Genomic DNA, 11,958 nt, shown 5'->3' on the forward strand with positions numbered 1-11,958 from the left:
TGCCTTTCTGGCCTAAAATACACAACACCCCCAATGGCACATGCCCAGCAGAACATGTCCATTAGCATAAGTTTTTGTCTACGCGACAAACAGTACACGAAAAGAGGGAGGCTGAGGCCAAGAAACCTTCGCATTAAAAATACACACATTAGAGGCAACGAAAAGAAAAAGAAAATTGGAGTTTCTGTACTACATGCCACAACTTCTAGTTTCCTTGTCATCTTGTTCTGCCGAAGATTTCAACATGGACTGTGGCTAAACATACGTCCAACGTAAGCTTTCAACTTTTTTTACCCCTACGCTGGACAAATCCGAGTGTTACTTTATTTAGAGAAGCACGCCGGAAGTACGTCGTCGCTTTCGGCATCGTTTAGGTTAAGACACGTTGGCCGTAAGCACTCTGAACCGCTGAATACATACTTCCCCCACTTCAACGCTTATTTTGTGTGTGTCTCGATGCAGTACGCAAAGTGGCCTGCTCGTCACTGCTGCAACTGCCACATCTGCTTGCATAGCGTTGATGGGGTGTCTTTGTTTTTCTTTTCTTCAGAAAGATAACTGCATTCCATAAATGGCCCCTCGACGCGATACTGTGACAGCGTGTGCTATTCGCAAATAGACCAGTGATGCAATCAGCCACCGCTACCCATCCTCCTACGCGATTGGTACAAATGCGTCCGTGTTGCAGCCTCTAACACTTACGAAGATGTCGAAATCAAAGCTGCGATCCACAAATAACACAAACCTTAACTACCGAAGCGGAGAAGCGCAACTCTTCACTAAACAGCTAGCTGCGCTGACCACTCTTGAAGTCGCCTTCAGTTTTGGTTTGCCGACAGGCGCGAGTGAGCCTTCACGTAGCGTCTGCACTGTGGGCTCATGAGCAATTTCTTTTTCTTGACGCTTCTTCGGGAGACCGCTTAATTCCCACCGCTATGCAGACCACTAATAGTACACTTGGAAAGCGGTAGCGCAAGTTGCGGCGTCGTAGGGAACGTCATGGTTCTGCATAAGTTTAAAAGTATCTTAGGGCATGTCCGTTCGCAGTTGCACTGACGCCACTTCATTCACTTGAAGTAGTGAATCTGTGTAGGCGTGGTACTGCGGAAGCGTATTTGGGACTGTATGTTCAGCAGCTCTCCTTAATGGGGTTCCACCGCATTACCTAGAGAAAGAAACGTCAAAAAATAGAAGGCAGAAGTGCATGAATATGTGGATTTCATTGTGTCTTTGATAAATAAGAGGTAACTAAAGTTAGTTAACAGGTTCTGGGGTACGGGAGAGGGCTTTAGTTACAGTGTTCCGAATGTTAACCCCTCTTCTCCAGAATATTTGATGGCGCTGTGCTGCTTTCTGTAATTCACTGATGCCCTATATATGGGCGCATTGACTTTCCGAGTAAATAATGCTACTACCCTTTCTTGCCGTCCATATAGCTGAAATATGCGGTATTTCCTACGCTCGGTATGTGGTGTGACTTGATAATTATCACGTAAACTGGCAAGAGTAAACTTTGGACAGCGGAGCAGCGACCGCACAGCGGCTGTTTCTTTTTTATGTCCATTTGGCATTTGTTTTACGCTGAGCGCGTTGTTTCAATGGGTAGTAACCTGTCCGGCCTCTTGGCTATATACTTTAGATGGTTACGTTATGGAGCAAGCGCAAAGACACTTTGAAAGTTACCATTATTTCGGGCTTTCCATTTGCTAACGCTGGTATGATCTTGTAGAAACACACATAGACGTCCATGGTAGCATTGGGTACCGGTAAGTCAAATTCGGGGTAAAAGTGCACAAACTGGTGCAGTCATTTGCTGCGGCACTGGAGCCGTTTTAACGGAGAAATCCGCGACTTACCGGGCAAAAATCCGCAATACTGCTGCTTGTTTTGGGAATAGGAACAAAGATGGTAATCGCGGTTCTTTCACGAGAAATACGAAAGAACCAAAAAAAAAAAAAGAAATGCTGTAGTTGTTTGTACCACAACAATGGATTCGAATTACGTGACCTGATGGCAAATGGTAAATGCAGAAACTTGTTATTATGCTTCCAGCATCTGGCACACCAGTGAAAGAAATCGCATGCTCCCTACTTAGAAAAGAAAAAAAAAAAACAAAAAATTTAGGATTCGCTAATTTTATCAGTCAGATTATGTAATCTTGTTGTCTTCCGGACTCGACAGCGATCTTGGAATATTTCATTGATTTTAGAGCTCTTAGCAGTAATTTATGATTATTGTATAGCTAGACGGAGGAGTAATATTGTTTTCGAAGAACCGAGTTTGGCAGTTTATATATATGTATGATATATAACCATCAGAATGACGTTGAACTGTTCATTCGTTAGAATCTGTATCTTCAATCGTAGCTATGGCAAATTAAGGGCACTAAAACGTAAAAATATATTTTATATAAAAAACCACCCCATCCGGTTTACGCAGCTACTGAATAGTTCTGAATTCATTAGCCGTGTTTAGGAAGAGCAGTTGAAAGATTATTATGGACTCCTCCTAACAGGAATGCAAAAAAAGCCTCTTTCTGCCTTTCTGAACAAATACTATATTGATCTTTCTTTCTTTTAAGGGTTGCTCTAACTTTGTCGCACGCCTTTTTACTTGTGTAAAAATGCGAGATATTCGTCAGCGCATTTTTTGCCACGTTACACAAATCTGCTGCAGGGGTTTAATAAATGACATGGATCTTTCTCCCGTAAAGGTAGGAAAAAACCCACAATCAAGGGACATTCGTTTCGTTGTACGGTTGTGACAAAGGAAAAGCCAGGCCTTCGGATAGACTTATTTTTCGCTAAATATGTACAGGTAAACGTATAGTGGCAGATAACTTCAGGTTTAACTGTTAAACTACCACGAGCTCTGCAGTTTCAATCTGCAGAATCCAAAATGCTTCGCGTTTCTCCACTTGTCGCTTTCCACAATGAATATGTAAACTATACAAATTAAGTCCAGGGAATTTCTCCCTATAAACGGGACATTTATCGAGCCTTTCGTTAAGGGAGACTAAAACGATGAAGAAAGCGTGGCACGACGGCTTCCTGCTTTCTGCATTTGATTTTTACGTCGTTTTGTGAACCTCTCGCATTTATTTTTCCTTTTCTTTCTGCAATTCCTGCTTCATACCTATACGTATTAGAAGAATATGTAATAATACGCAAGTGCGCAGTAACTTCCAGCAATTCCTTTGTTCATATGGCCGAGTGCATTTCGAAGACGTTCCTCAGTGTGGCCCTCAACGCAGGCAGCGTTATTTGTAACGAGTCAATGCGCTCAGGCTTTCATCTAAAACTAAATGAAACCTCAATGACCGTTAGGGTGCTACTTCGTTTTTGATCACTGTTTGTCATCTTGAACTGAACGGCTTACTGCATCATCTTTTCTGAATTTTGTGATAGCTTTCAACTATGTTCCGTACAACGCTTTACTATATCGGTGAGTTCCTAGAAAAAAAGAAAATATGTGGCAGTAAAAAAACAAACACCATATAACAATAGGTGACCAGGGGCCGACAAACCACTCTTTCTGTCGAACAGGCGAGCAGGTGTTGCAATCAGTGTTGCAACCCTGGATGCACCCCTGATGAACTCATACTCTCGATTGGGACATTTGATACCCAGAACCCTCCAATGGATGCGCGGAGTTGCAAAACCGCGGATGGTACCCTGTGACGAAACCGCCTTTCCTCAATTGCAACAAGCCACTAGTCTACATTCGTTGTTCTGTGAGCCCTTTGCATACGGTGGGTTTTGCTTTCCATCTTCTTTTTTTTTTTCCTTTCATAGACACGCAACGCCGTCTTGATCGCTCATACAGGGGATGCTCTTAGAATGAGAAGTAATTGTACACTGAAATAAAACAGTTGGGCGACTTGAAGCAAAATGCTGCAAAAGTGTTTCAAATATAAACAGCAGTTCCCTTCACTTGCAAGGCTGCATACTGTGAGAACACTACTGTTCTGTAATGCGTACCCATCGGAGAACGATTGGGTGTAGAATGACCCTAAGTGACATAATAGCTAGACGTGCTGCCTATAGGAAAAAAAAAATGTGTGAAAAAAGAAATGTATTTACCAAAGGCTTCAGAGAAATGCCATACGGTAGTTTTACCATATATTTGTAAGGGATCACACGGAATGAAGAAAAGTTTTCGCAACACACGAAGTGAACGTCCTTTCTCATTTTTTTTCAGCGCATCAACAGCATTCGCAGTGAGTTTCGGTACAAAAACGAGTTTGTTAAATGTAGCACCAGCGTCGTTTATAGCATACCGCTGTCATGTTGCTCCGGTTACATCGGCCAAACAGGAAGGCGTATTAACGAGAGGCTCAGGGAGCATAATTATTCAACGGAAACAGATATCACAGCCCTGAAATGTACCTGCGCATCGGGCAGAAGGCGCACCTGAGCCGTGTTTTTCCGATAGAAAAGTTATCCCGCTCACTTCTGACCGATTGAGAACAGATATTAATGAGGCATTTCAAATGCTCCGTTTTCTGTAAGCGCACTATCAACAGCTCTTCCTGAAAAAAAAAAAAAACAACGAGAGAACGGGAAGTTTTTGACGAAGTACGTAATAAACGAAAGACAAACAAAAACATAACCAGCTCAAGCCGACATATTGGTGAAAGAAGTAAGCATTGTCGTATCAATATTTCTGTCAATTTTGTGTGCGTGTGTACGTGTGCTCGGTTTATTGCTCTCAAATTTCTTGTCTTTTGAACTCTGCACATAATGCGCATGTCGTTAAGGAACTAGAACATTGGTGAGTACGTGCTTCACCGCGTCTGTTTTTGTAGCTCCTACCTAACTAGCTCTTTTTTGTGCCTTGACGCAGTGCGTTTAGCCACGATGTTCAACCTACTAGCCAAAGCACTACTAGTGATTGGAAGTCGTGTGCACGCTCACAGTGATTTCTTCGCTTCTGCTTTCCTTCACAGCAAAGAAGCCTATCGCACGATAAAAAGAAAAATAACGAGATGTATGCAGTCTTCCTAAGTGACTGTCTGGGCTCGTAGGATATGTATGGCTCGTTATCAGGAATATATCTCAAAAGATACGTTTCAAGTCTCCTTTGCCCTGTGGTCGACAGTAATTAATAGCACGGATCACTATGGAAACGTTAAATTAAGAATGCGTGCACGAATTATATGAATACTTTGCCCGTGACCCGCCAATATTTCCTGTTGGTTACTTTTACAATAATCGAAGAATGAAACAAATGTTGAGAGAATCTTGTACTTTTCAATATAGCAGCTGGGAGCGAGAGGTAATGTGTACAAGCTGACATGGCTTTTCGTAACAAAAAAAAAATCAGGATAAGTTGAACTGAACAGTGCCGCTGGTCAAGGTTCTTGATGTACTAAGTGGCATAAACGTGGCTCATACACCCCATGGCCTTGAGAAAAAAAAGCGTCGTCTGGCCCAATTGTACAAAAGCTGTCATCGTGAGCAATGATTCATACCCTTCTAAGCAAGCAAAAGAGGAAATGGCCCATCTCTTTTGTTGAAGAGGCTACAAGCACTCGTCAAAGTGAAGCATAGAGTGCGTACATTCATTGCAATCAAGTATACAGCGTACAGAAATGCGGCATATCGTTGAGCCCCTGAATTTGAAAAATAACCTAAATAAAAGTGAGGGATACCGGCACCACCAAGGTATAGCAGGTTTAAGCCAATGGAAAGAAAATGAATAGGGGTATAAAACCCAAAGTACAGAGACGCGAGGTCGAGTCGAGTGGTAAAAAAAAAAAAAAAAAGAACCACGTCACCTTCCCAGTGGCCAACATCCGCGTAAGAAACAGTTCATAACCCCGTAATCAAGCAAAAAGTGCAATGGCTTATGCCCGCGTAAGGCCGAAGCTACTCGTGCTCAGCAAAGTGAAGCATACAGCGCGTACATTCATTGAAATCAGTCATGCAACATAAAGTACACCACACGTTTGAATCCCCTGCTGAGAGGATGCTACATAAAGTCGAAGAGAAACGCTGTTGGCGGGAGTCTGACTTTGCTATTCGAGCGCGCGAAGCTGCATCTAAGCTTCGTAAAGCAGCCGAAGAAGCCGAACTGCCAGGGCAGCAACGCGACCATGCGAGACGGCGCATTACCAAGTGTTCAGCAGGCCTTCGCCTTTACGTGTAACAGGAATGGAACATGCTGCCAATTTCTTTTATTAAACATATATTTCCGCTACTTTAGTTCAGAACATTCTAGATTGGCGAAAAAAATATTGTCTGCGTTTTACCCGTTATAGGTGTAATCTGTTTGGAGATAAAGCCTACAAATAGATGCGCTTAAGATTATGAAGATTTCAGAGACTGCAGAGGTGAACTTGGTTTTCTTTTATTGCGCTGGCAATTACACGGACACTCCATGCGCATTTCTGTCGTGCCCGTCGTCATGATGTTCCGCATAAAGTCCACAGGCGATAACACCATTGCCGCGAGCCCTACGCTGTATGTGCGACTGAAGCATGCGAGGGGAGCCGACGATCGCGGCTCAATCTCGCCCGTAGAGAGAGGAAGGAAAGCGGGGAGGAAGCACGCTGTCTTCCGTCGCGGGCGAGGTACTAAACGTTGCGAAGCACCATGGGGAGGGGAGGGAGGCGGCGCCGTTCTACTCTGGCTGCAACTGTGTATGTGGCGGCTGCGCGCGTTTGCGCGACCGTGTCTTGAGAGCCATCTGCGTTGGGGTACGAGTCTAGGTGCGTCGGTAGCTCGTAGTTTTATGCATGCTGTGTGTTCTCGGCGCTGAGTTCGCGTTGAAGTGATAGGCCGCACGAAGAAGACTCTGTTCTCTGCTGTTGCAGCGGTTCCTCACGCCAGTGTTTTGCCAGCGCGCTGACACCATGCTTGGTAATTTAGTTAGCAAGCGAATGCTTACAAGTTCATACGGCCGATAAAAGTACTATCCTTACATCGTATGGCTGTCTGCTAATTTGCTATCCCAACCGCTGCTCCGCCTTTCGGGCGAAACTGTGACCTTTCTTTCTTTCTAGATTATACGAAAATTTTTTTTTAATTCCCAGCGAGTCCAGTTTTAACTGATGAACTGGAGTACTCAACTAGGCAGACATTTATTCTAGGATAAAGGAAAATGCATAATCGAGTAATTAGGAAAATTTCACTACTTAGGTTTTCAACAATTTAGTCTATTGCACATACAGGAATTTGCAATTTCTAGCCGATCATCTTGCAAAGCATATCGACTTGAAACGAATTCTGAGAATGGTACCAGTTTCAAAATATGATCCGTCAAACTTGCGGTAAAAATGCGCTCTTCTATGACTTATTTTTTTTAAAAAGAACGTCGTGGATATGCATTGAAGCACAAGCTTTACTGGAAAGCCCAATTGTTTCGCTGCACACTTTTGAAATTATTATTTTACAACGGTTGCCATCCTGAGAACTTGTTGCGAATATGCCATGGGAACTCAAGGGCTAGACTTCGTAAATTGCAATATGTGCCTCTTAGTAATTAGTTAGAAACCTAATCAGTGAGATATTGTTTGAGACGGTATTCGCTGTTTCATTTCTTGTTCAAGTATCAGCCTCTCAGAGTAATGCAGTTCTATAAGAAGAATTGTACAATCTGGCACAGGAGATTTTATTAAAATTCGGTATAGTGTAAAAATCAAACACCCGGTATTTCCATTATTTCTCTCTTGTACTTAGTACCTCCTATGGTGCACAGTCAGGCAAGCAAAGAGTACAAGGCTGTTTCACGATTCAGAGATTCATAGAGCCTGCAAAATTTGTAAACGTTATTGAAAACTAACTTCAGAGTAGACGCTACGCGTACGCAAACTTAGGAGTTACCTGTGAGAGTAGCGAGCACATTTTGCCCCCTAGATGCTGTAATAGGAGGGTTCACGAGCCCCGACAGTCTATCCAATGTCTCAAGCTGAACTTGCGTACAATTGCTGCCAATTGTGCAGCCACTGCCAGTGTATTGTAACTTTGTGAGTCTCACTGTCGCTCTGTCTCTCCGTCGCTCTGAAGCAGGAGGTCAAAATAGCGCGCGTGAATAATAAACGAACCGAATTTCTTCAGAACAAAATGACGCGCAAATTATTTCCAAGTCATACAAGCAACTTTTCCAATAAAAATGACGCAGAGAGTTGCCTATATATGTCGGGCCGATTGCATTAAGACCGAAATCAATGCATGCAATACCGCACCCCATTCCTACCCGTAGGCGAACAGTGAAAGTGACACTCCACAAGTCTCACCTGTTGGTCGCATCCCGACAGCTCAGAAGAAACCACGGATGCAATGCCCCATTGCGAGAGCGTCCACGGTGTTCACTTGCTTTTTCAAACGAATTGACGCTTAAAGGCAGGTCTGTTCACTAACTGCACGGACAATGTCGTCACAAAAAATCCAGCGCACTTTCACTCGCACTTGATTCAATTACGTATTGGGGCGCTCCGCGCGAAACTCCACACAGGGCTACCTTTGAGACAAAGTTAATCAAAGCAGAAAAGGCAGAGGAAATCTAATGCAATGCCAAGAGAAAAATGAGACGTACAGTCACACTTTCAGCGCCGGGAAAGCCACGCGAACAACGTGTTCCAAGCGGACGAGCGCGACACGTCTACTCTTTGGAAAGCTTGCAAAGAGCCACCGCGTGCCGGACGCTCCCATTCTGGGCGTTCTGACTCGCTCTGGCCGACGAGCGGCCCGCAGCGCACGCCCGCGCGCGTGCGAAGAAAGCGGAGGGAGGCGAGAGAGGTGAGACTCTCCACGGCAGCGCCTTTCCCCCTGCTGCCCGTTTTGCTCCTCTTTCGACCTTCCTTTATTTTCTCTCCTAGCTCCTTTCAAAAGCTCGCTTCCCTACCCGATCTCCCTTTCACGCTATCCACATCCCCTCCCCCCTTTTTTTCCGCTCTCAGCAGCGCCCGCGAAGGTGCGGTTGCAGCCGCAAACGACAGACGGCGCCACGGTCCAGACAGGATACCATATCCTCCCTTACGCTCGGTCGGCGCCCTTTCGGCGCTGCTAGGGAGCTCACGAAACTGCAGACCTGAATCCTCCTCCCCCCCCCCCCCCACGTACTGCCTTCGTGTCCCCTCCCCCCCCCCCCGCTTTGCTCCGTTACACGTCTTTGTGATTTCATTTTTCGCGCACGATAGCCTCCTGTTTACTGTGCAACCTCCGCCTGGCTTCCTCGAAAGCCCTTTCTTTCTTTCGTTAATACAGCGTAGTAGCGAGTGAAAACTTTCATGACCGATCTCCACGATGATCTATTCGGATAGGCCTGTCCCTCCTGGAGTCTTTAACCGAGGGCCGCCGGCGCCGGCTGCTCCGTCAGGCGGTAAGCGCCTGGAACAGAGAGGCAAGAGAAGGTGCCTCGTTTCACCGCGCAGGTGCCGAGGCGCCGGCAGCGTCGAAACTCAATTATTCAACTTCCCTGGAGCGGCGCACCAGTTGCGCGATCGCGGTTTTCTGTTTCGTTTTGCGTCGTGTCACACCGCTTAAGAGACGCGATGGGAGTCTCAGGAAGCACACCACGGTTTGCGATGAAGGAGTAGGCTGAATAGGAGACGCATATTGTATGCATCCGAGGCGCTACGAAATTTAACACGATGAAGTACGCCAGCAATCGCCTTCGCGGCTGAACCGAAGGTGCCCATTACGCGACGACGAGGGAAAGCCCTACGGATCAGCGTTCGGTAGAGTGAGTATATATACATATACATATACATATATATATATATATATATATATATATATATATATATAGCAAATAATGACAGCAAGTAAAACATTGAGGAAATTACTTCCAATTACGAATTGAATTACACAAATGATAAATGAATGGAAAGGAAAGTGGTTCACAAAACTTCCCGCAGATGGGAAACGATCCCAGGTCTAACCAATCGAGCTACCACGGCGACGTTTTCCTATCCACTTTCTCGGGCATTTATGTTTTACTACTAGAAGCCTGGGAGTGTTAGCCAGCGCCACCACTCAGACACTTTGGCGGCGGATGTGGAACACCCTTTCTGCCGCAGGCGTCTCGAGTACGTGATCTTTGTTGCTGACGCGGACTGGTCAATAAACCCAATCAATTGTCAATGAAGTACTTATTCATTGACATCTGCACATGTCCATGCAGCAGTTTCTTTATTTATTTATACTACAGTATAACGGTATTACAGTATAAAAATATGAATTGGTGCAATATTTAGATTACACACAATAGATAGGTAAATAAGAATGGCAAACAATATCGTAGACAGAAATAATAAAGTAGTACATTGTAATCACGTTACGAAAAACAAGAGGTAATCAGAAACGTAGACAATTGCCAAAGGTGAACAAAATGGCATGCATTAAGTGCAAGATAAAACATGGCTGTAAAAAAAGAGGAAATGAAATAGGCTGAGAATTAGCGATGATGGTAGGGAATAATCATAAAATATTACAAGGCAAATGGACTTAGCAATAAACAAGAGGAAATGAGGTAAATAATTAGAATAAATGAAGAATAGTACTCAGTAATGAAAAGTGTAATACAATATATTAAAGTTAGCTTAACACAGGAGAAAATAATGTATGAGACACGTTTCATATGTCGGTAAACAAAATAGGATTATGTACACAATGTAATGAGATAAATAAATGGCACAGAAATAAATGATGACACAGGTAGGTCATAATGGCGAAGCATATAATTCGTTTTCTAGTTGTGTTAAAAAAGGAGATAAGGTTGGGCCGTGTGTAATAGTAGGATCCCGCTTGTTCCATACCCGCGTCATTAAAGAAAACAATGAATGCTCATGATTTTCCGTATGAACCGCGTGTTCGCTTAATGATAGTCAGTGTTTTTATTCGTTATGAATAAGTTGGTGCATCATTTTTATTCGCGCAAATTTAGCTCGGTTTTGTAAGGTGAGGATACCAGCCTGTGTTAGCGATTCAGTGGGTGAGTCTGTTAACTCATCTTTATAGTAAATACACCTTAGTGCCCTACATTGAACGGTGTTTAATTTGGTAATATGTTTTTGGTAAAAGGAAACCAAGCAACGTTACCATATTCTAATACTGATCTAACAAATGTGTTATATGCAAGTATTTTTGTGCTTGGGGGTGCTAGTCTGAGACGTCTGTTTACAAAAAAAAAAAAAATTTGTGCGGTCGAGGTAACCTTAAGTACATGGCGGTCCCATCAAAAGTCGTGTGTTAATGTTAGACCAAGGTACTTGTACTCCTTGACTGTGTTAAATGTAGCGTTATTGATAATGTAGTTAGATTCTGAGCTGCGCTTGTTTCTCGTAATTGATACAGTCGCCAATTTTCCAATGTTGAAAGTCATTTGCCATTCGTTACACCATTTGCGTACTAATGATAAAGCGTCGTTGTAAGCTAGATGGTCATCATAAGAATTGATTACGTGATGTAGAACACAATCGTCAACCAAATATCGAACATTAACAGAAATACTAGAAGGCAGATCATTAATTTATATGAGAAATAAAATTAAAGCGACAACGCTTCGTTATTGGCACTCAGGATCTTACGCTAGATTGAATGGAATATTGCTGGTTCACTTCCACAAATTGATTGCTGTTAGTAAGATAGTCTTTCATTCTGTCGAGAGTAGGTCCTTTTCCCAACGTAAGTCTGAGTTTATAAATTAATTAAATGTTTAGTTTATAATAAATTATAAATTACTAGAAAGATTAGGTCAATTCATTTCTGTATGCCAATGCTTAATGATACGTCGTGAACAAGCTCCATTATTTCTGTGGCCGTGGAAACGCCTTTGCGAAAACCATGCTGACGATCTGGTGGTATTTCTTCCTATTCAATGCGTTCGGTTAAGTGCCTTAGAGTAGTGTGCTAGTAGCTTGCAGATTGTGCACGTTAGTGCGATTGGCCTGTAGTTAGAGAGGGCGCTGTTTTACTTCCTGATTGATGAATGGGCTTTACTTTAACTACTTTC

The 11,958-nt window shown here is 43.5% G+C and overlaps 1 protein-coding gene across 1 annotated transcript in view; it reads right to left on the reverse strand.

Annotated features, from left to right (window-relative positions):
• LOC126540931 (diuretic hormone receptor-like) overlaps nt 1–8,698 on the reverse strand; it is a 101,480-nt gene extending 92,782 nt beyond the window's left edge. The window contains exon 1 of the mRNA XM_055076457.2: nt 8,240–8,698. The gene's annotated coding sequence lies outside the window, so the exon portion shown is untranslated. The remainder of the gene's footprint in view (nt 1–8,239) is intronic.
• Between the last annotated feature and the right edge of the window lie 3,260 nt (nt 8,699–11,958).

This window comes from Dermacentor andersoni, chromosome 2 (assembly GCF_023375885.2).
Source record: "Dermacentor andersoni chromosome 2, qqDerAnde1_hic_scaffold, whole genome shotgun sequence".
Classification (NCBI taxonomy): Eukaryota; Metazoa; Arthropoda; class Arachnida; order Ixodida; family Ixodidae; genus Dermacentor; species Dermacentor andersoni.